This window comes from Pan troglodytes, chromosome 4, assembly GCF_028858775.2.
Source record: "Pan troglodytes isolate AG18354 chromosome 4, NHGRI_mPanTro3-v2.0_pri, whole genome shotgun sequence".
In the NCBI taxonomy this organism is placed as follows: Eukaryota; Metazoa; Chordata; class Mammalia; order Primates; family Hominidae; genus Pan; species Pan troglodytes.
Genome location: NC_072402.2, coordinates 166,685,047 through 166,712,609, shown reverse-complemented (window position 1 = coordinate 166,712,609; position 27,563 = coordinate 166,685,047). Strand labels below are relative to the sequence as shown.

Below are 27,563 nucleotides of genomic sequence, written 5' to 3'. Positions count from 1 at the left end.
TTTCTATTTCAAGACAAAGAACTTAACTCCTGGCCGGGTGCAGTGGCTCAAGCCTGTAATCCCAGCACTTTGGGAGGCTGAGGCAGGTGGATCACGAGGTCAGGAGATTGCGACCATCCCGGCTAACATGGTGAAACCCCGTCTCTACTAAAAAATACACAAAATTAGCCAGACGTGGTGGCAGGCGCCTATAGTCCTAGCTACTCAGGAGGCTGAGGCAGGAGAATGGCATGAACCCGGGAGGCAGAGCTTGCAGTGAGCTGAGATGGCACCACTGCACTCCAGCCTGGGCGACAGAACAAGACTGCATCTCAAAAAAAAAAACACACACACACAAAAAAACTTAACTCTTACGCAGCACTGTTTGGTTATGCCGAAGCCTGAAAGTAGCCTTCTCTCTCTTTAAATGCAAAGCCTGTACCCCCTCAGGGTAATGTACTTCCTCTGTTTCTTTGTGGTTATCTTGGGGTGCTGCCTTTCCCAGTGTGCAACACCATCCTCAAACTGGGTCTACAATACGGCACATGTATACATATGTAACTAACCTGCACGTTGTGCACATGTACCCTAAAACTTAAAGTATAATTTAAAAAAAAGATGACTGAGGGATGTCCTGGCCATCCTATCCCGATGTTTCAATCCCCAGCAGAAGAAGGGGGTCATCTTTTCTCCATGCTTTTTTCTTAGGAGGGAGTAAACTTTTCCTAGAAGTTCATCAGTTGCACTTCTTCTCACTCAAAACCTACCCAGGCCAGCCCCTTGTGATTATTTTATGGTGGTCTTTGCTTGGAGGCGGAGGTAGGAACACAGCCATTCTCTTTGTACTGTGTGTCATATGAACAAAGCATAGCTCCCTGTGACACCACTGAACTCAGGTGGTGCCATAGAACGCAGGCTGTGGAGCCGGACAGTCCTGTACCTGAATCCCATCTCCATCACTAAATAGCAGCGTGACCTTGGCAAATCACGTAGCCTCAGTGAGCTTCACTGCCTCTTGGGTAAATATGGGTGTGAGCACCAGTCCCACACAGAGCTTGGAGAATTACAGCATGGAGCACAGGAGAAGCACTGCTCAGTCATTCTTCCTCATCCACCTATACCTTTCCATAGAGAGCGTCATGGTGCCAACGCGTTACCTAATGCACTTTTTTAAAAACCTAAGTGTAGGTCTTCCTTTTGTAAACCCCATCTTCTTATTTACACATATGTTATGATATAAAGTATAATTTGATTGAATGTATGTGCATATACCAGTATTTGGTGTGAATGTATTCCACATATGTACATTGTAATATGTGTATATATGTTATAATTCATACTCACACATATTCAATCAGCAGTTCCATATTGAGAAGATTTTCTTTGCTCCCTATTGTACCAGGCATTCTAGTTGTTCTGGTTTAATGATAATCAAATGAGGTCCACAGACCCATGCCAGTTAGCAAACTGTGTGTTACTGGTCTATGACAAGAAATTTACATTAAGCATTTAGACACATTTATAGTCATTTGACACTACTAAGGCATCCTAGTCCATGTTCATTTTTCTAATCATTTTAATTATACAAAAGTATTGGCACATGAGAGGTTGGAAATTTTTTAAAAAAACGAAAAATTCTGTATCATTTGAGAAGCTTACTAAGATAGACACATACTGAAGATACTCTTGGCCTTCCAGGCACTAAGGTTTATTTGGAGTGAAAAGAGATTGTTATACAAAGTTGTTAAACAACAGCATAAACACAGTCGTGAAAAAGAATATCATGAGGCCGCTGTAAATGGCCCAGTGCCACATCAGTGGCTGCGGTAACACTTGCCACAGATGTCCGGAGGACGAGGTCACAGTGCGGCAGTCTCCTTAAGCAGGTGGACTTGTTTTGATTTCCCCTGCGTCCCAGGCCTCCCGTCAGGGCCTGCTCTGTCCCTTCTCACTCAGCAGCTTGGCGGGTTAATCTCCCGGTGAGCGAGAGCCTGTGAATGAAGCTGGATGGAGTTATATGTCAGACTGCAACAGGCATGCACTAAACATCTCGCTCCATCATCCTTGACGAGGCTTTGATGTTAGCGTGAAACACGTCCAATTACACGAGACATCATGTCATGTGTCAAGTCAGTGTCGGGGCTCCATCCTGACACTTTAATTAGTGGAGGTGGAGGGAAAGGGTGTATTATTTTTCTATTTCAAGGCAAAGAACCTGACTCCCACTGAGCACCGTTTGGTTATGCCCAAGCCTGAAAGTAGCTTTCTCTCCCTTTAAAAACAGAGCCTGTGCTGCTTAGGGTAATGGCCATTGTCTCCACTAACGAATAAAGCTATGGGCCAGTAAACCTAGTCTACCAGGAGCTGCTTTGTGAGCTACCCAAGCTGCCAAGTGTTCTCATCTTCAGCAACATAAATGCTTAGTAATTATGGACTTTGTTTCTTGACATTAAAAAGTGACTACTAATGCTCTTATGTATCTCACAGGAGTATTAGTTGTTGAAGTTGAAGTAGTGCCCCTGGCAATGCCTTAGAGGCAACGAATGAGACTACATGAATAGGCACGATGGAGGTGGGGGCTGAGTGGAGAGAGAGGGTGCAGTTAGGGACCTCTGCTCAGAAGAGCCCTTGGTCAATTAGCAGTGGTTTGTCCCACACCTGAAAACATCTTGTTTTGCTTGTCCCACTATGAGCAGGTGTTAAGTGTTGTGGTTCAGGGATATATTCCACCTAGAAAAGTGTCTAGGCATGAACACAGCTCTTTGCCATTTGTGAACATGGCCCTGGGTAATGAGAAACCAGCGCTTTGCTCTCTGGTCCCGGAAGAAGGTCGTCCAACTTAATACCGAGTGAAATCTCTGAACGTCAATAAGCTGCATTCGTTTTGACATCTGGACTCCTGTGTAATTAAGACCTCAGGTCTGGCATTTGGTTTATCGAGCGTGTGTCAATTCTCATTTACATAAGACTTTGGTTTTTCCCACATCTCTGCACAGACGCCGCCAAAAAAAAATTACTATTAACAATGAGAGGGCTGAGGATAGAGTTACACAGCCCATCGTGTCTCTAATCCCTGCTTAACATTTCCCTTAAAAAGAACATTGCCCTGTTCAGAAATTAAATGCTGTGCGTTTAGATGTTCTTTATGGAGGGAGAGGGGAGGTAGGTTTTCCACTGCTTTATACTGAGCTTGAAAAACATCCGATTTCATGCCCGTTATTCAACTGTGAAGCAGAATTTGATGCATAATTGGAGGGTGGTTTCTTTATCTCGCTCTTAGAAAACAACTGGCTGAAGCTTCTCTCACCTCCCTGTAGCTGGATGTTAAAAGCTGAGGCTGGCCTCAAAGATTCCCTAGGTGTGTTCATCTAGTTCTGTTTATTCAAACTGAAGTCTGCTGGGTGTAACTGGATCCCACGAAGGAGGAAAGTCACTTGAGGGACTGCTGGAAACCATCCTTCCCTCTATTTGGAGCTTCCTCCAAGGCAAGGGCGATGCGGACCCAACACTTTGGATGCCTCTTCTTCTTTCCATGTTAATGGCTACAAAGCAGATGGGTTTATTTTTGCAACTCAAATGAGAAAAAACATATTTGAAAGAAGTTAGGGCACTTTCACAGGACCACACATGGAGTTGGTTATATGACCTGGGAAATAGGACAGTCTTTATAAGTCTTCATTTTCACATCAATAAAATGTGCTCATCTGTAAAATTAGGGATGGGGAAAGAAGTCTAATAAAAAGGCTCAGAGAAAGGAGATGCTGGAGTTGATGTAACAGGATTCAAGACTCTACGATATTAACTGTTTCAAGTAGAAAACCATCAAGAAAGGATAGAAATTTAGGGTTGCTTTCAAGGAGCCTCTCATTCCAGATTTACTGCTTAGTACTGTGTGACCTTGGGCAAGTGACTGTACCTCTCTGGGCCTCAGATGCCTCATCTTGGAAATAGATAATCGTGGTACTCACTTTGTAGTCTTGTGAAGAGTAAATGAGGTAATTCTTTTTTTTTTTTTTTTTCCAGATGCAGTCTCACTCTGTCGCCCAGGCTGGAGTGCAGTGGCGCGATCTCGGCTCACTGCAAGCTCCACCTCCTGGGTTCACGCCATTCTCCTGCCTCAGCCTCCCGAGTAGCTGGGACTACAGGTGCCCGCCACCACGCCTGGCTAATTTTTTGTATTTTTAGTAGAGACGGGGTTTCACCGTGTGAGCCAGGATGGTCTCGATCTCCTGACCTCATGATCCACCTGCCTCGGCCTCCCAAAGTTTTGGGATTACAAGCATGAGCCACTGTGCCTGGCCTAAATGAAGTAATTCTTATAAAGCACTTGGAAGAATACTGACATAAAGTTGGCCTTCAATGTTGCCATCAGTAGTAGCAGTATTACTCTTACTACTACTGTTAATATTATTGATCAAGATGGCCCTTTCCTCTGGATAACATAACAGTGATTGTCTCCACTATGGCCAGGTTCTTCTCTTACAGTCTATCCACAATATTTGTTTAATCCTAGAAGTTCTAGAAGACATCCAAGAATCTAAGTTAGTGGTTCTCAGTCTCAGTTCACATAAAAATTATCTTAAGGATGCTGGGCACTAGTGGCTCACACCTGTAATCCCAGCACTTTGGGAGGCCAAGGTGGGCAGATTGTTTGAGCTCAGGAGTTCAAGACCAGCCTGGGCAACATGACAAAACCCCGTCTCTACCAAAACACATATACACACACACACACACACACACACACACACACACACACACACACTAGCTGGGCGTGGTGGCTTGTACCTGCAGTCCCAGCTACTTAAGGGACTGAGGTGGGAGGATCTCCTGAGCATGGAGAGGTCAAGGCTGCCATGAGCAGTGATTGCAAGCCACTGCACTCCAGTCTGGGTGACAGAGCAAGACTCTGTCTCAAAAAAAAAAAAAAAAAATTGTAGGAAATGTTTAAAAATCCTGAGGCTTGGGTCCCATGAACTGAGATTTTTATTTATTTGATCTAGTGTCTAGCTGGGCCTCATGACTTTTAGAAACACTCCAGGTGATTCCAAGGCACCACTGGGCCAGTGGAAGGCCCTGTTAATTTTATATTGAAAAAGACCTAGAATATAAATGGTTTACTAGTCAACTAATTTTCCACAAGGGCACCAAGAGGACACAATGGGAAAAGGATAGTCTGTTCAATAAATGGTGCTGAGAAAACTGAATTTCCACATGTAAAAGAATGAAATTGGACCCTTAACTTATACCACTCACAAAAAATAGACTTAAAATGGATAAAAGACCTACATGTAAGATCTGAAACCATAAAACTCCTAGAAGAGAACACGGGGAGAAAGCTCCTGGACAATTGATTGGCCTTGACAGGTTTTTTTTTGGATATTGCACCAAAGGCTCAGGACACAAAAGCAAAAGCAAATAAATGAGAGCACATCAAACTAAAAAGTGTCTGCATAGCAAAGGAAATAATCAACAAAATGAAACAGCTTATGGGTTGGGAAAAAATATTTACAAGCCATATATATGGTAAAGGGTTAATATCTCAAATTCATAAAGAACTCATACAAAAGGCTGGGTGTGGTGGCTCACGCCTGTAATCCCAGCACTTTGGGAGGCTGAGGCAGGTGGATCACAAGGTCAAGAGATCAAGACCATCCTGGCCAACATGGTGAAAACCCGTCTCTACTAAAAATACAAAAAATTAGCCGGGCGTGGTGGTGGACACCTGTAGTCCCAGCTACTCGGGAGGCTGAGGCAGGAGAATCACTTGAACCCAGGAGGTGGAGGTTGCAGTGAGCCAAGATTGTGCCACTGCACTCCAGCCTGGTGACAGAGTGAGACTCCATCTCAAAAAAAATAAAAGAAAAAAAAAATCATACAATAGTGGAAAAACCACATAACCCAATTTAAAAATGGGCAAAAGACCTGAGTAGACATTTCTACAAAGAATATGCAAAAATGGCCAACAGGTATATGAAAAGGTGCTCAACATCATTCATCATTAATTAATTATTAATCAAAACCAGATGAGATACCACCTTACACCCATTTGGATGGCAACTATCAAGTCACAAGATAACAAATGTTGGTGAGGGTATGAAGAAAAGAGAACCCTTGTACATTGTTGCTGGGAATGTAGATTGGTCCAGCTGTTATGTAAAATAGTATGGATATTCCTAAGGAAATTAAAAATAAAATTACCAGATGACCTAACAATCTCTCTTCTGGGCACATACCCAAAGGAAATGAAATCACCGCCTCATAAAGAGACCTGCATGCCCGTGTTCACTGCAGCGTTGCGACAGTGAACATAGGTAACAACCTAAGTGTCCGGTGACAGACAAATGAATACACTGTGGTATATGTATAGATTGGAATATTATTCAGCCCTAAAAAAGATCTTGCCTTTGCCACAACATAGACGAGCCTGGAGTGCACTGTGTTAAGTGAAATAAACCAGACAAAGAAAGAAAAAGATTGCATTGTTTCAAGTATATGTGGAATCTAAAAACAAACAAACAAACAAAAACCCAACTGTACAGAAATAGAGAACAAAAACAGTGATTACCAGGCAGGGGATAGCTAGGGAGGAGATGGGAGATGGAGGTCTGTATTAAGTAGGGAGGGTGGCCAGATCTGGAGACCTAATGTACAACCGGAAGACTATGGGTAAGAAAACTGTGCTATATTTGGGATTCATGCTACAGGAGTAGGTTTCAGCTGCTCTTGCCACCAAAAAAAAAAAAAAAAAAAAAAATCAAGGAAAAATGGATACTTATGAGATGATGGCTATGTTAATTTGCTTCACTGTGGTATCTTTTTTACTATCTGTTTGTATCCCATATCATGTTGTTCCTTCAATATACACAATAAAATTCATTTTACAAAATGAGTAGAATAAGCTTTTGTTTCCCAAGCACAGTATTCATGAGTGTTATATGAGGTCCTGTTAGATAGTTTAGATTATATGTTAACAGTCCTCCAACTATTTTCATGTGAATTAGGACAAAAAAAAAAATAACTAGCAGATCGACTCCATGACTTCACATGTAGTATTCTTTACACTGAAAAAAAAAAAAACAAAACTAAAACATGAAGGGGAATCTATATAAGTTCAACTTAAGTAAAACATCAAGTTACTATTTACACATATATGGTAAAAAAAAAATGACTGGCACATAAGTGAGTAAGGCTTAGAAGACATGGTATGAACTAAATATGATTATTTTTATAATTCTGAGCAAATGTGATTGTTCTAAAGATTAAAGTGATTTTTATTCATCAATTGTAAAGTTTCTAGCATAAAAAAGGTAGATTTATGAAATACAAATCCAAACTTCTAACCTAAGGACACAAAAGTCTTGGTTTCCAGTAACTTATTTTCAGGACACAGAGATAAAAAAAACGTTCTTTCATATTTACTCAGAGCTATAATTATAATTACTTTGTATATATGGACATGGTTAATGATAATGACATCCTGTATTTTCATAGTACCTTCCCATTTACAGAGGACTTTCACTGACATGAATTAGGCATCCTAATAACCCGCTGAGTTTGGATTATTAGCCCCTTGTCACAAATGGGGAAAATGAGGGCCAGAGGGGTTGGTTATGTGGCCTGTCCTACGTTACACATCCAGGACATGGAGGTGCAGGATTGGAACCACATCACCTAATCCAAAGTAGTGCTTTTTATTTTCTACCATGCTTACTCTTCTAAGTCTTGTCCATGCTGTCTGCTCTCTCTTCCACATTCAATTAAAAAATCCCTCAAGGGCACCTCTAACTGTGTAACAAAGGAAAACCACCTAATCATCTCCTCCCAGCTCTTTTGTTTATGCTTTTGACCAACTCCAATTTGTTCTCCAGACAATAGCCGAAGTCATCATGATAGTCAATCAATCATGAAACCTCTTACTTAAGTCCCTGCAATGGCTACCCAACTTGCTGTGTATGAATTCGATGCCCTGCTCCTCCTGACCCCGTCTCCCATCTCCTACTACTCTGTTCTTGCTCGCTGGGCCCCAGCCAGCTGTCTCTCCTCTGGATTTCTCAACCAGGACAAACACTTGCTGCATCATGCCAGACAGTGCTGTTCCATGCAGCAGGTGTGCCCTCCCAAGAAAATCTAGCTTCGATGTAACCTCCATGAACTGTAATTCCCTGACCTCCTGTTTGGGTGAGACCCCACTCCTTACTCTTTCATGCAACAAACAGATCTTTCCTGCATAGCTTTTATTACGATTTGGAATTATTTATTGGTAAGATTATCTGTTTCAGATCTATCGGAAGGCATCTTCTATGAGGGTAGAGGTGAAATCACCTCCATATTTTTTTCTACCCCTCTAGTCCCAGACGCAAACACAGTACTTAGCACATAGTAACTCAACAAATATTTGTTGAATTAATGAACAGAATATGAAATGGCTGAGGGGTAACTTTCCTACTCTGAGGACAAAGTGCAGTTTTCACTGCCTACACTGATCACAAGCCAGGGAGTATGAAATGCTTGCAAAAACTTCAAGGCTTACCAGGGCCATCTGCAAGGATATTATCCTGAAGCCACTGCTTACACCTGACTAGTACTACTACTATGCTGGATACTCAAGACAGGAAATGAGGACCTGTCAGGGGCTTCTAAGTTGCTATTCAGGAGAGGAAAGCTTTTAGTTAAACCAGTGGTAGAATACCCTGAGCCCTGTCTGCCTCGGCTTTCCAAGAAGAAGCATGCAAGAGCCCGAGGGTCACAATTTTAAAACCACATATCTAATAGATAAATACAGCACCAGAAATTAGAAAGCTGTATTCTATTCCCAACCATACCACGTTCTACTTCCGAGCCAATAAGTTGCTTTTATTGGCCAAACTTCAGTTTTCTTACCATTAAATAGATGTAATATTGTTTATCCTCCTTAACTCATTTGATTGTTTTGTGGATAAAATAAGACAAAGATGAAAATATTTTGAATAGGTAGAAGTACTTTACAGTATTATTTGAGCCTGAGTTACACAGATAGGGTTTCTTCTCCTTAGAGGCTTCAAAATTAAGGAAGATGCACTGATTTCCATAGATACAAAAACATTCCAAAGACATAAACATAGTGAAAGGACAAATGCATTATTCATTGGCATTATGGATTTAGGTGGGTGGTCAGAAAGAAACAGTGTTCTATAGTAGATCTCCGCCTGCGGATCAGGAGTCCTGGGTTTGAACCTACCTTGTCATCCATTTACTAGCTGTGCCGGTTTGGTAGGTCACAAAATCTCTGAAAGCCTCAGTGGCCCCCATCTGTAAATTGAAGAGGGAGGGTGAGAGTGGGTGGGAAGTGGAGAAATAGTAATGATATTATGATAGTTTGGAGGATCAAATGAAAAGTGGACTAGGAAAGGCCTTTGGAAACAGTGAAGTGACTTAGCAATGCAAGGCATTAGTATTATCCAAGCACTTGTGTGTTTAGCCAAGGGGCAGTCAGAAAGTCGTCAGGGAAGGCTGCCCAGAATAGCAAAGAAGTATCAAGAATGACTTAAATAATAGCAGGGAGAGGGCAGGTCTAGTCAAAGAACAAGTTTCAGGGGAGGGTGCAGCCTGGGAGAGGGCAGGTTTCCAAGGGGCTGGCAGGACCCAGCCAAGGTGGTGGGTATCTCCCCCCTTTCCAAAAGCTGAAGTGGTTCCTAAAAGCCCTGGATTACAAGGCAGAGGACAGCATTCAGGTGGGGAGAATGTGTTAAAAGGATCCCAAGTACACTCAAGGATGTTTGTTTTTGATTAGAAGATGCGGATTAACTGGATTAATGGAGCCTCATGAATGGAGAATGTGCAGATGCTAATTGCCCCTAAATTACAGTGGATTCCATTGGAATTGTGTATTCCTCTCCACAAACTCAACCACTGCCTGCCTGCTCTCTCCTTCCCTCCCTCCCCACACAATGCTAAAATGAATGTGTCATTGTAACTGAGATGAAAGGCCTTGAAATTGATTTTCTACTTCCTTCCAAGATCTCTTGTTTGCAAAACACAGGAAGATGTAAGTTACTAATCGAGTTCCAGTTTATTTCAAACAAACAAACAAAAAATGTATTCTAGGGATTCAGTTGCTGGAAGGCTTTTTCAAGCCCTCATTTCTTGCTTAGTTTCTCTGCCACACCAATTAACTTAGTGGTTCTCAAAGTTGAGTGCACACCAGAATTACCTGGAAACCCTGTTAAAACAGATTGCTGGGCCCCACCCCACAGTCTCTGATGCAGTAGGTCCGAGGAGAGGACCCAAAATTTGCATTTCTAACAAGTTCCCCCAATGACAGCTATAGTGCTGGCCCAGGGCCACCCTTTGAGAACAAATGAACTAAGAAAATATCAGAGTATTTTAAGGAATCTGGCTAACAAAAAAGAGTGCAAACCTCAAAGTCCTGTGGCTATGTCTTCTTGGAGAAAGAGGTGCAATCACTCAGAATTCAACAAATATCTACTGTTTCCTAAGTCAGCTATGCATAGATTCTCCTGGATTTGGTAAAGCTTACGGATAGCTTATGGGATCAACTTGCTTCGTTATTGCATGGGAAATGCAGAAGAATTTGCAACTGGGGTGTTTTCTTCCTGGAGTCCCCACCCATTCCTCCTCCTATCTGGTTTGCACACCCCCTCTTCTGTTGATTATACATGTCAAGTAGTGTTTTCACAGCTCCACAGCCATCACACGCCTCCAGACCCCTGAACACTCCCTTTGCCTTGAAGCCACCAATATATGTCCAGGCCTATTCTACATTTATTTATAGGTCACTTTTGTGCAAGGCCTGGGCTGCTTTTGCTAATGTTTCCAAAATTTTGGAAAGCAGTGGAATCAACACATTTTGGGTTCTAGCTCTCACCTTGCCTCTAGGTTACCATGTGATTGTCGAAAAAATACTTAAACCTCTGGGTAGGATTTTACTCATCAATTAAAGAAGTTATTAGTCTAGCTAGCTTAGTGGTTCTTCTCCTTTTGGGGGAAATGAAAATGAAATGTATGGACCTCTTCCTAGGAAAGTGGACATGTGCAAATAAATGCAAAATATTGCTTACAATTGTTAGACTGCCTGAATAATAATATAGTAATAACATGCAATGATGATTATAGCATTTATTGAGTGCCAACTATGTGCCAGGCACTGTACAAGGCACTTTACATGTGTTATATTTAATCCTTGCAAGAATCCTAGGAGGTCACAATGCCCAGTTTCTAGATGAGAAAACCGTGGCAAAGACAAGAGAATTCATCTCAGTTCACCCAGCTGGTAAGCGCACAATGGGATTTGTGGGAGCCTACACAGCCCTGAAGCTGACCAATGGTCTGGGACATGTATGACCCTGAGTTAAGAGTAGACGCAGTTCTAGGTGATAGTTCAAGTCCCCCTGAGCTCTGAAGTACATAATTCACAGATTTTTTTTTCCCATCACTAATAACCAAACATTTGGAGAAATAACCCCTGGCGTTCTTAAGGCTTCTGTGCATCAGAGGTGGTCACAAGGTTTACAATTTAAAGAATATTTGGGGATTAAACTCAGAAAACCAAGCCACCACAGTGCCACACTTCTGTCTTTTGTGGGTGTCTTAAAAATGAATGCTTTCTTATCGTAGTTTCTGACCAGAGGCAGCTTCCTTTAAAGGCGAAAGGAAGCAGCCCGTCTCAGCTCCAGCAGGTCAGTAATGTGACGAGATAAAGGGCAGTTCCTTAATGAAAACCACTCTCCCTCCTGCCAGCAAAGGAGTTTTCTTAGTGCATTTCAAGTCCTCTAACACCTCTTCCCAGATCAATGGCTTTTCATAAATGCACCAGGAGATCTTTGAACCACTAATGCTTCAGGGGCTGTTTAGGTTTGGAGTCAAACTGTTTAATATAACTCTCCTCCAAGTCTGGCTCTATTGAAAGGTCTCAGGAAACAAGGCAGGAGGAATGTATAAAAAGCAGAACCGCTGCAGCCAAGTGACGTCCCTCGCCTGCCTCGGCCTTCTGTTTATACAAGCAAATTGGACCAGGCTTATTACATTCAGGAGGGGGAAGGAGGAATAAAGTGGCATATGGGTCACGGCGGAGAGTTGAGTGAAAAGGAATCAGATTAAAGGTGCCTTTTGATTGGAGTGGAGCAAGTCATTTGCTTAGGAAGCGGGGAAAGCCATTGATTGGCTTCATCAACAGATTAAGCACTACAATAAAAACTGCATTGTGCTGGAGAAGTGTGGGCCAGACTTCTGCATGTTCCTGGGAAAATGAGTGTCATTTAATTTAAATACTTGTTTAAACACTTACGCTAGTGGAAGTGTCTTTTCAAAAGGGACATGACTATGAGCATCAAGAAATATTATAACAAAGGCTAGTCTTTTCTATCTAAAGCTGTTCCCACACTTGCTTTCTCCAAGCCCTTGGTAGGAATGATAAAATAATCAGAAAGGTGGGCATTTCCTAAATGTAGCCTGTGCAGCACTGTGCTATGTGCTTTACCTCATCTACTGTTACTATACTTTCAGATGGGAAAACTGAACCCCAGGGCACATGAGCAACTTGAGCAATATTATACCAATCTGGGATGGGCACCTCAATTTTCTTTTACTCAACCACTATCCTAAGTCTGTCTACCCATGGAAACATGATCCACTGTCGTCTAATGTTTCATTCTTTTACTCCTAAAGATCTATGACTTACTGGTAAATTTCATGTTGTTCCACACAATATCCCCTCATTCAGACTTCAAGCCTCCTGAGGGCAGGGACCATGTAGTTTTAAAATTTTGCCTTCCACCACAGTGCCTGGTACAGTAGAGACCTGGTCCCTATCCTTTATTCTTGAAAAGTCAATCTAAAAGTAGCTCTAGAGTTTTGGGGTGGGTTTTTTTTTTTTCTGATTATAGTATTCATAGAAGCTCACTGCATAAAATATTGTTTTAGGCGCTAAAATTATATAAAAATTAAAAAAGCCAGCAGAGGTAACAGTCATTAACATTTCAGTATATAGCCTTCTACTCTTTTCCTTATATACATACACGTGTAAAGATATATTTTAAATAGGATTATGCTATGCATGTTGTTTTGTAGGCTGATTTTTTTGCTAACAATACATCATGGGCATCTTTCCATATCAATAACTCTAGATCTTCAGCAGTCTGTATATCATAATCCTGCACGGTGTTCCATTGTGTGGTTGTGTCATGATTCACTTAGTTCACAATGAATGGACTTGGGTGGTCCCTGATATTTGCTTGTCTCTGCAAAGATGGAGCAGACATTCCTGAACTTACAAATTGATGCTCCTCTTTCAGTCCTTGTTCTTGACCCAACTTCTTGAAAGCTTCACACCCACCACATTTGCTTGGATTGCAGTTCTCCTAGAAATGGCAAAACAACATACTTTGTCTATTTCAGGAAGCCTTCTTACAATTTCATTTTTAATATTAAAATTAGGCTGTGGCATTTCCCTTCGAACAGAAGGAAGTCACAGGTGCCCACTTCTGATTCAGTTCTCAGAATATCCTAATCTCCTCTCCTGCTGAACAGTCTCTGCCAGGGAGTCACCACACCCAGGAGCTTAAGAGTCATTTTCATAAATGCCCCATCTATGAAATTGCTGTGGACAGTTAATAAACCCAGAGTCAAAGGCTAATGGATGCCAGCAAGAGCATGGGGAGAGGAGACAGGCTGGTGATTGGGGGATTTGGGAAATTAGCCACTCACCTTTTAAGCATCCTGGGAAATCGCAGGTGGCTATAGCTATGCTAGGGCCAAGCCAGGTATAAAGGCGGAACTAGGGGAGAGTTCAGGCTGGTAGTAACAGATAATACAAAGTGCAGGCCCTGGGAGCCTTATTTATTATTTTCCATCAGCCAAGTGAAGGCAATTTTTAGATTTAGACTTTTTTTGATGAACTATCACCATGGTGATGGAATTGGAAATTCTTTTCCTGACAACATTGCTGTTAAACCATTTGTTTAATTATTTGCATACCATGACTCTAGGAGGCCCCTAGAGCTGTATGCTTCTCTCTGTACAAAAGAGAGTTAATCTCAGGCATCTCTTAGTTTCCGTACAGCACAGAGATCCAAGTTTTCTATATGCCTCGTCTTTACCAGGTATGGATTGAGGCTCCTAGGGGTTCCACAGAATTCATCTTGCAAAAGATGTTCATGAAAGAACAAGATTGAAGAAAAGAAAGATGAGCAAGGAATTTACCATCTGTTCTGGGAAAAATGGTTTTGAGCCTCTCTACTTCTTCTCTGGACCCAACAGATTTGGTTTCTGGCACATCACATCTACAGAATCACCTATAGGCCAGAGATGTTGGAAGGAGACTTTCAGTAAGTACCTTCTGGTACGAGCTGGGAACTCTGGAGTCTAAGTTACCTTTTCTATTATGGGGCTGGAGCCATTTCTGAATTCATCCCTTTCCTTCCTTGAATAATAGTGTCTTTAAAATTCCAGATGGATTCAAGAGATATATATGTATTTTAATCCCCTCTCTTAACTCTGCAGCTGACTCCAGAACCATATCCAGAAAGGTCTCTTCTAAACATCCCTCCCTGATTTGGGTCGTGCTTATTAGCGAAAGAGAATGAGCTTGCTTCCTGAGTCTTCCTATACTTTGCCCTGACCCACACTTCCATTCAGACCTGGTCTCTGAAAAATTACCAGCCCCAATTATAATGAACAGTTTCCCCATGAGAAGTAATTTAATTTTGCAAATTGTTGTCCAAGTCATAAGGGTTGGAGGTGTCTGGAGACTTTGGGAGCAGCAGTTGTTCTCTAATCCTGTGGCCCTGTGGGGATAGTGTGTACATCAGGGTAGGAATTTCTTCAAGCTGAACCAAGTCTCCTCTTTCTGCCTTTTTCCTTATTTTGTCTCTTTCTTGCATCACTGCTATTCTTCCTTAAAGACAGGCAAGGGGTTGGTGGATTCCAGGCTGTTATCACCCCGCTTCTGGAGGATGTGGTGCGTGTGACAGCTTGGGCAAGGCACAGAGCCCAGGCTGTGTGTGTCACACTCCGTTCCCACTGACAAACACTGCTGCTCGCCTCCCTGTCCAAATCTGATACCACGTATGTTCTCCCGATCCTGTGCTGTTGCTCTGGAAACCAAGGAAGCAGCAGGATCTGGAGTAGGTTCATGGCCGAGTCAACCTTAAAAGTCTCCCAGACGTTTCAGCAACTTCCGGCAGGAAAAATGTACCTGCACCCCCCTGCCCAGTGAGAAGTTTTTGACTGATAGCTCTCTCCCCCGTGGAAAAGTTTGCCTCCTGAAGTTAGAGAATGTCTGTCTTCCCACAGCTCATGTTGTGGGCAGGGTAGTATATTGGATGAAGATTCAAACTTCAGGATCTCAGGCAAATTCCAGCCCTGCTGCCTACCAGGTCATGCACATAACGAATAAATAAGAACTTCATCTTATCCCCTTCAAATGCCACTCTGCTTCCTCCCGGGGTGGACTGGCCATCTTGCAGTCTCCACATTGCTGAGTTCCGGTACTGTGTTCACACTCAATAATCTGCTCTTGGGATTAAGTTCCTGGCTCAGAGGCTTAGCAGCTGGGTGACTGGCATGTTCTTCACCTTTCTGGTCCATCTACTGGTTATTCACCAAAAGGGAGTAATTATGCCTACCTCAAAGCTATGTTTTGAGAAAGAGAATTGCATACATGAGGTCCATAGGTCAGGACACAGCCCCAATATGACCAGCTGGCAGAATCACATTCTCCAATTGTAGCATGCGAATGTTTCCACTGGGAAGAAAAAAATTTCTTCCCCTTTTCCCAGCCTCAGTCTTTCATTCCTTTCGAAAGATGCATCTGACTTTATAATACCAGCTCACCTCTGTCTTTAGAGATAGGTAAAACAGAGTTATAAAACTCAATCCCTGACCCTGTGCCCCACTCCCATCCACACACAGCCATCCCAGCATTATTACCTTTACTGGCACCATGCAGGTAAGCCCTTCAATGTGGTGGAATGTAGGTGGGGGAGCCTAGGAGTTTAGGGCAAAGAAGATGGGTTGAAGATAACAGAAGAGTGAGAGCAGGTAGCTGTGGTGGGAAAAAAAAAAAAAAAGAACCGAGGGTAGAAATACAAGAGGAATGAGGAAGAGAGCAAGCAAGGAGAATGACCCTATGAAGTCAGCAGCCTCCTAGGTCCACAGAAGTCTGGGGAGAGTTTACTGTAGGCCTCTTCTCAATGCACACATCCTCCAACCCAGAGGCCTAGAGCTGTTTCGAAAACAGATGACAGAGCTTTAGTCTTACAATTATCCTTTTAATGAAAATTCCACCCCTCTTTTTTCTTTGAATACAGTCCTAAAAAAATTTTTACACACAGACAAAAAAGCTATTTTTCAAGTAACAGAGGAAAACAAACCCCAAACCAACCCATACAACCATGCTCACTCCTCTGCATAGCAGCACTAGGTCCTCACAGAGGAGCTCATACCAAAGCCTGAGTGTTCAGGATCTTCAATGTGTTGGCATTGTACCTAGTTATATGCATGTACACACTCATGCAATTCCTAAAAAAGACATCCAAAATGATGAAAATATGGCTGGTGTAATAATAACCTGATTAAGAAAGATAGCATGCTTGGATAAGGGAAGTTAGAGCTTCCGTTTCCTTAGGCAACATCATGTACACAGAACACATCATGTTAGAGTGGGTGGCACTAGAAGTACAAACAATACTGGACTCTTAGTGAAATGGTGATATATTTTTTTTCTTACTACCTGTTCACCTTTTGCCCATTTTCTTGTGGAACAAAGCAGGGCTGTAAGCTGGGGTGGGTGTGTCCTTTTGGGGTGTACTTAACATGTTTGAGCTTAGAGCGCTCACTCTATTGTTTCTTGGCTTGGCTTTTGCTCCCCTCGGGAGGATGTCAGGGCACACACTGGAGAATGCCACTACTTGTTCTCACGCAGAGTTTCATCTAAAACCATGAGGGGCCTGAAACTTCTTCCTGCCTTTGCTTGTTACCCCCCCAAAAACCATCACATTTAGTAAGATGCTTTTAGGTGTGAGAAACACACATCTCTGGCTCAACCTTTCTTGAGTTTTCAGTCTCATTGTTTTTAGCTACAGGATCATTTTTGTACAAGGCAAATATAGGAAATACATAGTGGGTGAAAACTCAGTCTACAAGTGTCTGTATCCAAGAAAGGTGACTTTTATTGTTTGTAACAGTTTCTCACTGATGTTCACTTTTCCCTTTTCACAAAAACTAAATCACAGGCACTTGCAAATAATCCCTCTGCCTCCTTTCCAGGACTGTGTCCAAGTTTCAGAGAGTATAGCGGTGCCCAGCCTAAGGGAGGAGGTAGTGGGCATCTAGTTCATGGAACCTAAGTCTGTCCACCTTGGTGTCCAATGAGATAACCCCTTCTCACTCAATATGCTTCTTCCCTACAATTCTCGAGGGCACAAAAAATCATCCTTTTACTTACTGCCTTGCTCCTCAGCGGCTCTGGGAGACTTTCGAAGGCTGTCTTTCAGGCAATGCCGCTCATTGCCATCATGAAGCCATTCCTCCTTGAATGCTCCTGCAGCGGCATGGAAGCAAGGGAATTCTCAGAGGCTTGCCCCCTGATGTTTTCCCCAGCTGGAGGAATCTTTGGTGGAGGGAGACTCCTAATTCTGACTGATCAAGTATACTCTGAGCACACTTAGGGTTTAGATCTACAATATCCAATAGAACTTTCTGTGATGATGGGTGTGTTCTATATGTGTACTTTCCATTACAGTAGCCACAGTCACACGTGTCTAGTATGACCAATGAACTGAATGTTTCATTTTAATTGACTTCAAATAGCTCCATGTGGATAGAGGCTGCCATGGTGAGCAACGCAGGTCTAGAATTTTGAAACTGAGAGACGAAGAATTAATGTCTTTATTCTCTATGCTATCCTGGGACCATTGGTCCCTAAGGCAAAGGTGAATTATATCTGGTCTGCCTAGATACAAGGGAGTATGAGTGTCTTGGAAGAGGCAGCAACACATAGGTTACTATTTTAAAATACTATCTTGGCTGGGCACGGTAGCTCATGCCTGTAATCCCAGCACACTGGGAGGCCGAGGCAGGTCAATCACCTGAGGTCAGGAGTTTGAGACCAGCCTGGCCAACATGGTGAAACCCCGTTTCTACTAAAAATACAAAAATTAGCCAGGCGTGGTGGCTGGTGCCTGTAATCCCAGCAACTCTGGAGGCTGAGGCAGGAGAATCACTTGAACTGGGGAGGAGGAGGTTGCAGTAAGCCGAGATCGTATCACTGCACTCCAGCCTGGGTGACAGAGCGAGAGACTCCATCTCAAAAAAAAAAAAAAAAAAAAAAAAAAAAAAGAATACTATCTCACCATAAATACATAAAAATTCATGTTGCTCCAGTTGAATTTGTGGGCAGCCCAGAACCTGCCCCTTGCCCATCCCTTAAGATACTGAGGCACCTCTGACAGATCACAGGCATCCTTGGAAGCTGCTTTGGAAACCTCTGAGCTAGTTATGGCTAAAATCCAGTCTGGTGCTGACATTCCAGGGTGTAGACATCTATATATCTATAGACAGAAGAACTACATCTTCTAGATGAGGAAGTCCTGGCTTCCAAAGGGTAGTGACTTGCCTTAAGCACATAGCTCATTTCTAGAAGGTTCTGAAAGCCAGGTCTGTCACACTCTATTCAGAACACTTTCCTCCCTACTTCATAGTCTTCTATAGGACTCTAACCCTGACACTTCACTGTTCCGTCTCCCCTGGAAATAATGATTTCCTGGAGGAAGGGTTATCTTGCTCTAGCACTGTGTGTGGCAGGGCATCTACTGGTCAGTGATGGGGAAGACAAATTCATTATGTGGGTATTTTAGAAAGTGAGCAGAGACTTCAGGCAAAAGTAGTTTCCGCGACCACTGTCCTCTCTGGTTCTGCGTGTTTCTCTTTCCCCTTTACATAGGTAGCAATCCCTTTACCCACCATCCATGCTTTTGCAGATGCTAGATGTGTTCTGAATGAGAAGATTTCATTCCTTACCTCTAAGTTCTAACCTAAGGAAGGAGGCTCTGTGTTTAAAATTAATTCAGCTGCTGTAACAAATGAATTTAATACAATGTGTAATGACTCAAATTGATTGAGGTTTATTTCTCTCTCATATAAAGACCAAAATGGCTTTTCTTAATGAGTAGGTGGCTTCCTTCCAAGTAATGATTAAGAGACCCAGATTCCCAAACTCCTTTACTCAATTCATGATTAAGAGTAATCATTAAGAACTCTGCCACTTTCAGCAGGAAGCATCCTAGGTTCAATGCTAGGTTTGTTGGCATCGTGGGGGATCAAACTCAGGGAAGTTTCATGGACCAAGCCAGGCCAATTTCCTCTCCTTGAATGGAACTCAGTCACATGATCAGGACCAACTGCAAAGGAGATTGGGAGATGTAGTCCTAGTTATGTAGCCAGGAAGACAAGGAAATATGTTTGTTCGTCTGCCAGCCAGTCTCACTACCCTTCTAAACCAACGTTTGGCAAACTTTCTGTAAAAGGCCAAATAGTAAAATATTTTAGGCTTTGTAGATCATACTGTTTCTCTCTTAACCACTCACCTCTGCCATAATACTATGAAAGTAACCACAGACGATATGTAAAAAAACTAAATGGCAGGACTTCCAATAAAACTTTATTACAAAAACAGGCAGCGGCCAAATTTGTCCTGAGAAATGGCCTTTATTTGTCAGTCTCTGTTGTAGCCCAGGGAAAACACTTATTCCCAAGCAAAACACAGAACAAAGCATTTTAAACTATCTGCAAAGAACTGAAAAAGTTATGTCTGTTTTCACTGCTGGAGGCAGTGAAAGAAAATGGATTAAGAGGACATAAAAAGACTCAAACATATTTAATCCTTTATAAAAGAGAAATGTGTTCTGCTGTGCTTTGAAGGAAAAGAGTGATAGCTATAGGAAGAGGACATTTATTTAAAATGTAAATTTCAGGATTCCACCCTTAGTATTTTGGAGTTGGGGCCCAGGAGTCTGCATTTTCCATATGCTCCCCTGCTCATTTTAAGCAAGTGGTAGAGGTAGCAGGTGATCATAATTTGCTAATTGCTGCCAAGCCATCAGTTTTTCTGACATTTGTGGATGTAACTACTTATAAGCCTATGGAATATGTGAGAAATAAGATACCGTGCATATGCAAAGCCGCTGACCTAGGTAAGCCTAACTCTTCTTTTACCTTCAAGGAAGCTATCAAAATACAAGGGAATGTGAGTGATCATACAAGTCTCCCTAATTTATTCTTTTAATGAATTAACTTGGGACTCTAACTTATAACTAGCAACTTGTGCTATGGTGCAACCCACAATTTAACGCAAAGCAAAGGGCAGAGAGTCAAGACTTCAAACTAGGCTGTGACCCGGAAGGCAGTTTGGCTTCTTTCAGGCATTCCATCACTTGCTTCCCGCCTCTGCAAAGGTCGACCCCCAGGTCTGAGAAGGGACAGTGTTTGCACTGGCAAGAGAGATCTGCAGTCTTGTGGAATGAGTTGACCCAGCTGGAAGATCCCAATTCTGAGTGCCATGTCACTTCCTTTCTCCTTCCCAGGATGCAGCTAAAAGTTCTCCCTTTGCTGTCTATGAAAGATGTAGCCCTGTACAAGGCTTCCTTCCTGTTGCCCAGCAACCCAGAGTGGGGGAGGCAAATTGGCCTGGAGACTCGGGGCGTGACTAGTTGTCAATGCAGGGTGCTAATGGGCACCTCAGCAGAGAGAGGCAAAACTGCATTCCGAGTGACCTTGAGACAGCCACTGCAGGAGTTCCTAGGGAAAGGAGTCCCAGACAGCCGTCAGCGTGTTCCCGTTCCAAAGATGTAGTCAAAACAGAAGGAAAAGGAAAACTGCCATCAGACCCCCTGCATTTCCCTAGAAATAGCCAGTCATCTACCAGAGTTGTCGGAGATATTTTAAATTCCCTTCGCAAGAAGACTGCAAAGCATTGAAGAGTGACGAGCAAATCAATACAGTGTTTCCACAGTTCACCACCCAACTCGGAGATAAGACAGAGAAAAAAATTACTCAAAGATTTCTTTTTCTGGTAGACGACAGGACTCTTGCGCTCATGCCCGATTTCTCGGCATGGAAATGTGCCCTTAGCTGTGAACAGATCTTCATGTTTCTTGAGTCCCCATGTCTCTGGGACGATGTCCAGCATCCTCCTCTCACCTGTCTGTCTATGAAAATGGGCTGCTAAACCCTCTTTGACTCAGCAGCCTGGCAGTGTCCTGGGCTCAGGTTGATACTCTGGCAACTGAGCAGCTCACCTCCCTGAAAAAAAGAAGCCTTTATTTTTATTTTACTGCCCTTTTCAGATGGGTTTGGTAAAATGTATGAATTCAGAAAATTCAAGCTGGAAGGGGCTTGCACCGGCTTTGGTTCACTCCCCTAATGCAGACAAGGGACTGCTTCTCGATGACTTCAGTGTAGATAGGAATCACCCCAGGAGCTTGCAAAAAATGTGGGTTTGGGGGCATACCCGTCCCAGGGATCTGCCTCAGTTTTCTGGGGTGGGGCCTGAGAACTTGTATTTAACATAAACTCTTCAGGTGATTCTGACGCAGACAGTATAAATGTTGCAGGTAACTCTGGAACTAGTATAAATAGGATACATGCAGGCTTCTGGGGGGTGGGTGGAAGATTTGTTTTGTGTCAGAATTCCTTCTTGGAGATGTATGGGTAGAACCATAACCTCATCAGCAATAGAATCTAGCAATCTTACCAGCCTGTGTTTCTTTGTCCTGCTGGAATTTTCCTCCTGCTTAAGCCCATTTTCCCTGTCTTTGACTCTTAGTGGCTCCAGATTACTTCTCTGACTCCTCCTTATGAAAGCTAATAAACCAAAGAAGACTTAGGAGATGCTTGGACACACTAAGCTGTTCCTTAAGCTTTTTTTTTCTCATAGACAATATTTATTGACAAGCTTCTTCCTTGGACTGCTTATTCACACCCCTTTTGACACCTCTTTAGAATTACTGCTGCAGCGTGCACCTTCGAGGTCATCCATTGCTGCAGGAGATTTAGCCCATTGCTATGCAGAGGCTTGTGGGAAGCATCAGTTGACTCAAAGGAGCTGGCTGCAATTTGTCCTGCTCCTTTCAGCCCTGCTGCCAGCGAGGCCTGGCCTAAGTGTTATGAATGTTCCTCAGGCTGCCAAGGTGGCTGCTTTCCTTTCCTTAAGAGCTTCCTTTGGTGAGAGCGGCTAGCATTTCCAGGTCTTGTGTCTTTCTAGCCCCATTTCATGCCATGCTCTTCTTAGCTCTTTCCTCAACATTTCCGTATTAGGGACCTTCAGTGCCTGATGTGAGCTGGGCATTGGGAAGGAGTTGAAGGGAATGTCCCAGGAGAGTCCAGAGTGGGGATAGGTGGGGAAGTCAACTATCTGGAATCACAGATGATAACACGCGAAGCAGCCTGATCTCCCTACCTCAAAGTAAAGGCCATAGATGTCTAACTTAAAGGTCTGTCTGTGCCACAAATTTGCCTGACCTCTTTCCAGGGCAAAGTGATTTTAACTGAAGATCCATAATGACTTTTAAAGGCGGACTACAGGACAAGTCACACAAAGTGCTGAGTTACTTGAAGATTTAAAGCAGTTGCTTTCAAGAATACTAGAGTTCTGCAGTAATAATTCACTTCACAAGGAACAGCACAGTATGGAGCTTAGAGACGGAGCTGGATTCAAGAGTGGGATTCAAACCCCACTCTTGCTCTGTGACCTGGGATCAGTCTGTTGCTCAGTCTAATGCTCTCTGTTCCTCCCTCAAGTAGCAATATGTGTAAAAATGATACAAACTCCAAAAAATAACATTTATAGAACATTTACTATGTTCCTAATGTTGTATTAAGTGCTTTACATAATTTTTTAATTGAAAAATCACACCAAGCCTTTGAGGTCTATACTATTATTTGTCCCATTTCATAGATGAAAAAAGCTGAGGTGCCAAGAAGGGCAGAATCCCTGAGAGTATTAACATGCCTTTAACACTGTGCTGTGGTTGATCTGTATGTTATTGTGAGGATTAAATGAGATACACATATGAGGAGCTCAGCACAGCTCATAGCATACAGTGCTCAGTAAATAAGAATTACATGTATTATATGTTTTTAATGGACGGATATGTCCCAAATGGAGTGACTTCTCAATAGGAATAGACACACTTAATAATGATAATATCATTTATTAGTTTTTATAAACTTGCATATTATATCCCCATTCCTAGGAAGGCTTTCTGGTTCATAAAAATCACTCCGCCAGGAATCAGCATGATACCTTAGTTGCTGGTCATTTCACCCGTTAGCTGTGTCTTGATTTCTACAGCTGAAGTGTTGCATTTCTGTGTGCACATGTGCTTCTGTATTAGACCAAGTGTCTTGGTGCAGGGGCTGTATTTATTGCTCTGTAGCCCCGGGACTTAACCAGGAGACCTTTGCTTGCAGACTGCCTGGCTTTTCTTACTCAGCACTCAACAGGAGACTTGGGGATTTATCTCACAGCCTGAGAAGCACGTGGGAAAAATAGCTACTCAAAACTTTGTGAAGAAAATTCCTAATTTGCTGGCTTCCCTGGTCTGCGGCTGGGGCTCACTGGCCTTTGTGAGGCAGACGAAGGAGATTTGACAAAGAGAGGAAAGAAGAAAGGCAGAGATGGGACAGGAAGAGCAAAGGGGCAGAGACAAAGTTGTGTGTGTGTGTGTGTGTGTGTGTGTGTGTATTTTTCTGAGTCAGAGTCTCATTCTATCAGCCAGGCTGGAGTGCAGTGGCATGATCATAGCTCACTACAGCCTCAAACAATCCTCCCACCTCAGCCTCCCAAGTAGCTGGGACTATAGGCAAGTACCACCACACCTGGCTAATTTTTGGTTTTTGTTTTTGCTGTGTTTTGTTTTTGTACAGACAGGGTCTCACTATGTTGCCCAGGCTGGTCTTGTATTCTCTTGCCTCAGCCTCCCAAAGCACTGAGATTATAAGCATGAATCACCACACCTGGCCAGAGTAATGTTTTCCATAAGATTATAAAAGTTTGAAACTGGGGAGATCCTTAGAAAGTATCTATTCCAAAGTCTTAATTTTATCAATAAGGTTAGAAAGTTCCAGAGAAGTTAATTGTGCAAAGTTACACAGCTATGGATTATGTATCACTTTTGGACAGTTGCAGCGGACACTGCTCCAGCCTGTCCATGCTTGCACAAATGCATGCATATTGGTCAACTCTGGCTTTTGGAACATCATTGCTGAGGGCTCCTGGAACTGTCCCTAAACAGAGTTCCCCACAGTCATTAACACACACCTGCAGGAGCTTCCCTGCCAGATCCAGGGTCAGCAGAAAGCAGGCCCTCAACCTGCTCTTGCAGGAGGACCCTTTACCTCCTGAGCATAAAATCAGCCCTGTAGGGGAGGGGTGTGAGGGAGAGATGATCATGATGACAAGGGGATGTCCCAGAGCCACTCTTGTTTTGTCCTTTCCTAATACACAGAAAAACCAGGCTGAGCCAAATATATCAACTCATAGATGGTGTTGTTTTGTGTTTTTTTTTTGTCCAGTTAGTTGGTTTGTAATTCATTTTATATGGATGGATAGCCCTTATCAATGACAAGGTTTTGCTTTTTGCCCTCCTGTAAGTTTGGTTCTGTAATCTACAAGGTCATTATTGCCACCTTCTGAGGTTGCATTTTTATTTTTATTTTTATTTTTTTGAGATGGAGTCTCGCTCTGTCACCCAGGCTGGAATGCAGTGGCATGATATCAGCTCACTGCAACCTCTGCCTCCCGAGTTCAAGTAATTCTCCTGTCTCAGCCTCCTGAGTAGCTGGGACTACAGGCATGTGCCACCACGCCTAACTAATTTTTGTATTTTTAGTAGAGACAGGGTTTCACCATATTGGTCAGGCTGGTCTCAAACTCCTGACCTCAGATGATCCACCTGCCTTGGCCTCCCAAAGTGCTGGGATTAAAAGAATGAACCACTGCACCAGCATGAGGTTGCTTCTTAATGCTCCTACACTCAGGGCTAGCTCACCTTCTCTGCCCTATTTTCCTTCCTTCCCTTCATTCCTGTGTGCAAAAGGCACTGTTTTCCAGCTCAGAGGAGTGAAGGAAAGCATGTGTGTCCGTGTGGAGGAAGCTGGCTTGACGTTGGTCTTGACCTGTCTAAGTCTATCCTAGGCTTCAGCCAAAGAAAAGCCCTGGCTGTGGCTATTCTTTCTCTTCTCTATCTCACCATCCTCTCCCCCACCAGTACTTCAGGTTTCCTGGCTCTCATCAAATTTGTACTGACTTTCCACTCCATGGACTTAGGTATTCAGGACCTGGCCAATTTTGGTTCAGAAAATTTTCTGGATATATATAGCTGGAGAGAAAGAATAAGAATACATGTATAATGTATAAAGGCAGGTGATACTACCAGATAAAATTATCTTCTTGAGTGATTCAGTCCCTTTGTATCATGCCACAAAGATTATGTTCACTCCATGAGTGTGTCATAAAGCTTTGAGATATCAAGAGTGAAAACATAACCTGCCTGCCTGCCTGCCTGCCTGCCTTCCTTCCTTCCTTCCTTCCCACAAAACATTCTCTATTGTGCAAGCTTCTCTGTAATACCAGGCAGGCAGACCTCAAAGTTTTTGTGAGGCATTTTATGACTCTTTTATCCTTCTCCCTCATCCACTCAGTGCAATAACTATCACACACAGGAACTATAGCATGAACAAGACAGGCAGTCTCTCTTCTCAGGGAACCAACAGCCTAGAGGCCTGCAAGCCAGAGCAAGTATGCAGATCTATAAACCAGGCACTTTAGAGTAAGTGGCATGAGAAAATACGACAATGTGAGGAAGAAGGAAGAGGTAAGTAACTGTAGGTTTGGAGGGCAGGTGAATGAATATTTGAGCAGAGACCTGAAGGAGTAGGAGCCAGGCCTGCTCAAAATACATTTGTCTTTCGAGGAGCTGCCTGGGGCCCCGGCTGCCCTGGGCCACCTATTTAGTCCGGGTTTAATTCCACATGAGCCTTCACCTCAGAACGGGCGTAAGAGGCAGAGGTCAAGCAGCTGCTGAAAGTGGAGTAACCCAATCTCGGGCACAAGTTGGCCTTTAATAAGCATCCAGGTAGCCCTTTGAAAAACGAAACCTGTGGTCAGGTCTCTGAGAGCAGAAGGATCGGGTTTCAGTTTTAATTACAAAACCAAAGAGCTGTCCCATTTTGCTCCATTTCGGCTTCCCCCAGAAGGGGTTTTCCTGTCTCCCATCCTGGGGGCCCTGACGTGCTTACCTGACACAGAGATGGGCTGCTCTAGGTGCAGCACACGGAGCTTGAGTTGGCCAGGCTTGCGAAATGGTAGGATGGAAGCAGAGGCCCCAGATGGGATGTGAGAGCGGGTGATGAAAAGCATGTGGGAGGTGAGGACTGGGTTTGGGGGTTGTTGGAGTTCACATTTGTGGGCTATGGCTCAGATTATGACATCACAGAAGGATGGGACAACTTTGAAGCCCAGGAGAATGTGCGTGTCTTTTCTTCTCCCTTGTCCCCTGCACCTGGCAGAACCTCTGCTCAATGGAAGATAAAGCGATAAGATGGGGATGTGGCCAGTGCTAGTAAAAGACCCCTTTTAATCACTCATATTTTTGGCACTTGCTATGTGCTAGACACTGGATTAAGCAGCTAACCTGCATTATTTTGCTTAACTCGGTCAACGTTTCATACAGCAGATAGTAGCGCTATTCTCATTTGATAGACACAGAAAGTGAGCCTCAGAGAGGTTAGATAAGTGGCCCAGGCTCCTCCGTGAGTAAGTAATGGCCGGGGTTCATCCCAGGTCTGACTGAAGAGTCCATATTCTTTACATCTTTGCCTCACTGCCTCTTCATGTAAGCTCTGGACCTGCCATCATAAGACAAATGGGAAGAGGTGTCCTACCTTCCTAAAGGCGTTTTCCAAAGTGATTTCTGAAGATATCTGATATGGGCAACTTTCCAGAATTAGCTCAGTTGTTAAAGGTTTCACGGATGAATAAATGGTGTGGGGATGGGGGTTGAGAAGAGGTGAGAAGGAGAGACAGCGTGGAGAATGATTTCCAAGGCTGGATCTTTTCTTTATTTGATTCTAGTAAATTTTAACGAGGCCCTTAATAAAATCCCAGTGCTTAGCAGAGCCTCCACATTTACAAGTTGCCAGACCTGGGGCGGAAGAAGGGAAGTTGGAATCCTGGCGCTCAGCTTAGTCCTGCTGACCTTTCACAGTTCAGGCGAGCCAGGCTTGTAAGATTGAGCACTGCACTCTGAGCAGAGCACTCCTGCCCAGATCAAGTGGCCAGAATCCTCACCCCAACACAAGGCTGGTCCCATCTCCTTCGAGGTGGCATCCTTCAACGGGCACACCTGAAGTGGATGGCTGCCAGTTGGTGAGACACTGGAAGGAAATACACACAGTTATCACAGGTCAGCAGAGCTTCCTGCCATTTTGCTTCAGGATTATTACAAAATAAAGTCTTCTAGGCAATCATCAAAATCCTCATCTCCCAATCTATAAGATGCCCTTTCCTGTACCCCCGAAAAATGGCTTTC

At 43.3% G+C, this 27,563-nt stretch overlaps 1 protein-coding gene and 1 long non-coding RNA gene across 3 annotated transcripts in view; one reads left to right on the top strand and one right to left on the bottom strand.

Moving 5' to 3' along the window:
- SLIT3 (slit guidance ligand 3) overlaps positions 1-27,563 on the top strand; it is a 636,015-nt gene that overhangs the window by 262,686 nt on the left and 345,766 nt on the right. The gene's annotated exons all lie outside the window — the stretch shown is intronic.
- LOC104006636 (uncharacterized) lies at positions 1,661-26,458 on the bottom strand. 2 transcript variants are annotated; one of them, XR_010157403.1, is made up of 6 exons: positions 26,272-26,392; positions 16,100-16,198; positions 15,904-15,960; positions 13,248-13,334; positions 9,197-9,267; positions 3,287-3,521 (listed from the first exon to the last, which is right to left on the bottom strand). It is a non-coding gene; the product is annotated as an uncharacterized LOC104006636 (long non-coding RNA). The 2 variants fall into 2 exon arrangements; XR_010157404.1 differs by lacking the exons at positions 15,904-15,960; positions 16,100-16,198 and adding an exon at positions 1,661-1,970 and having other exon boundaries at positions 26,272-26,458.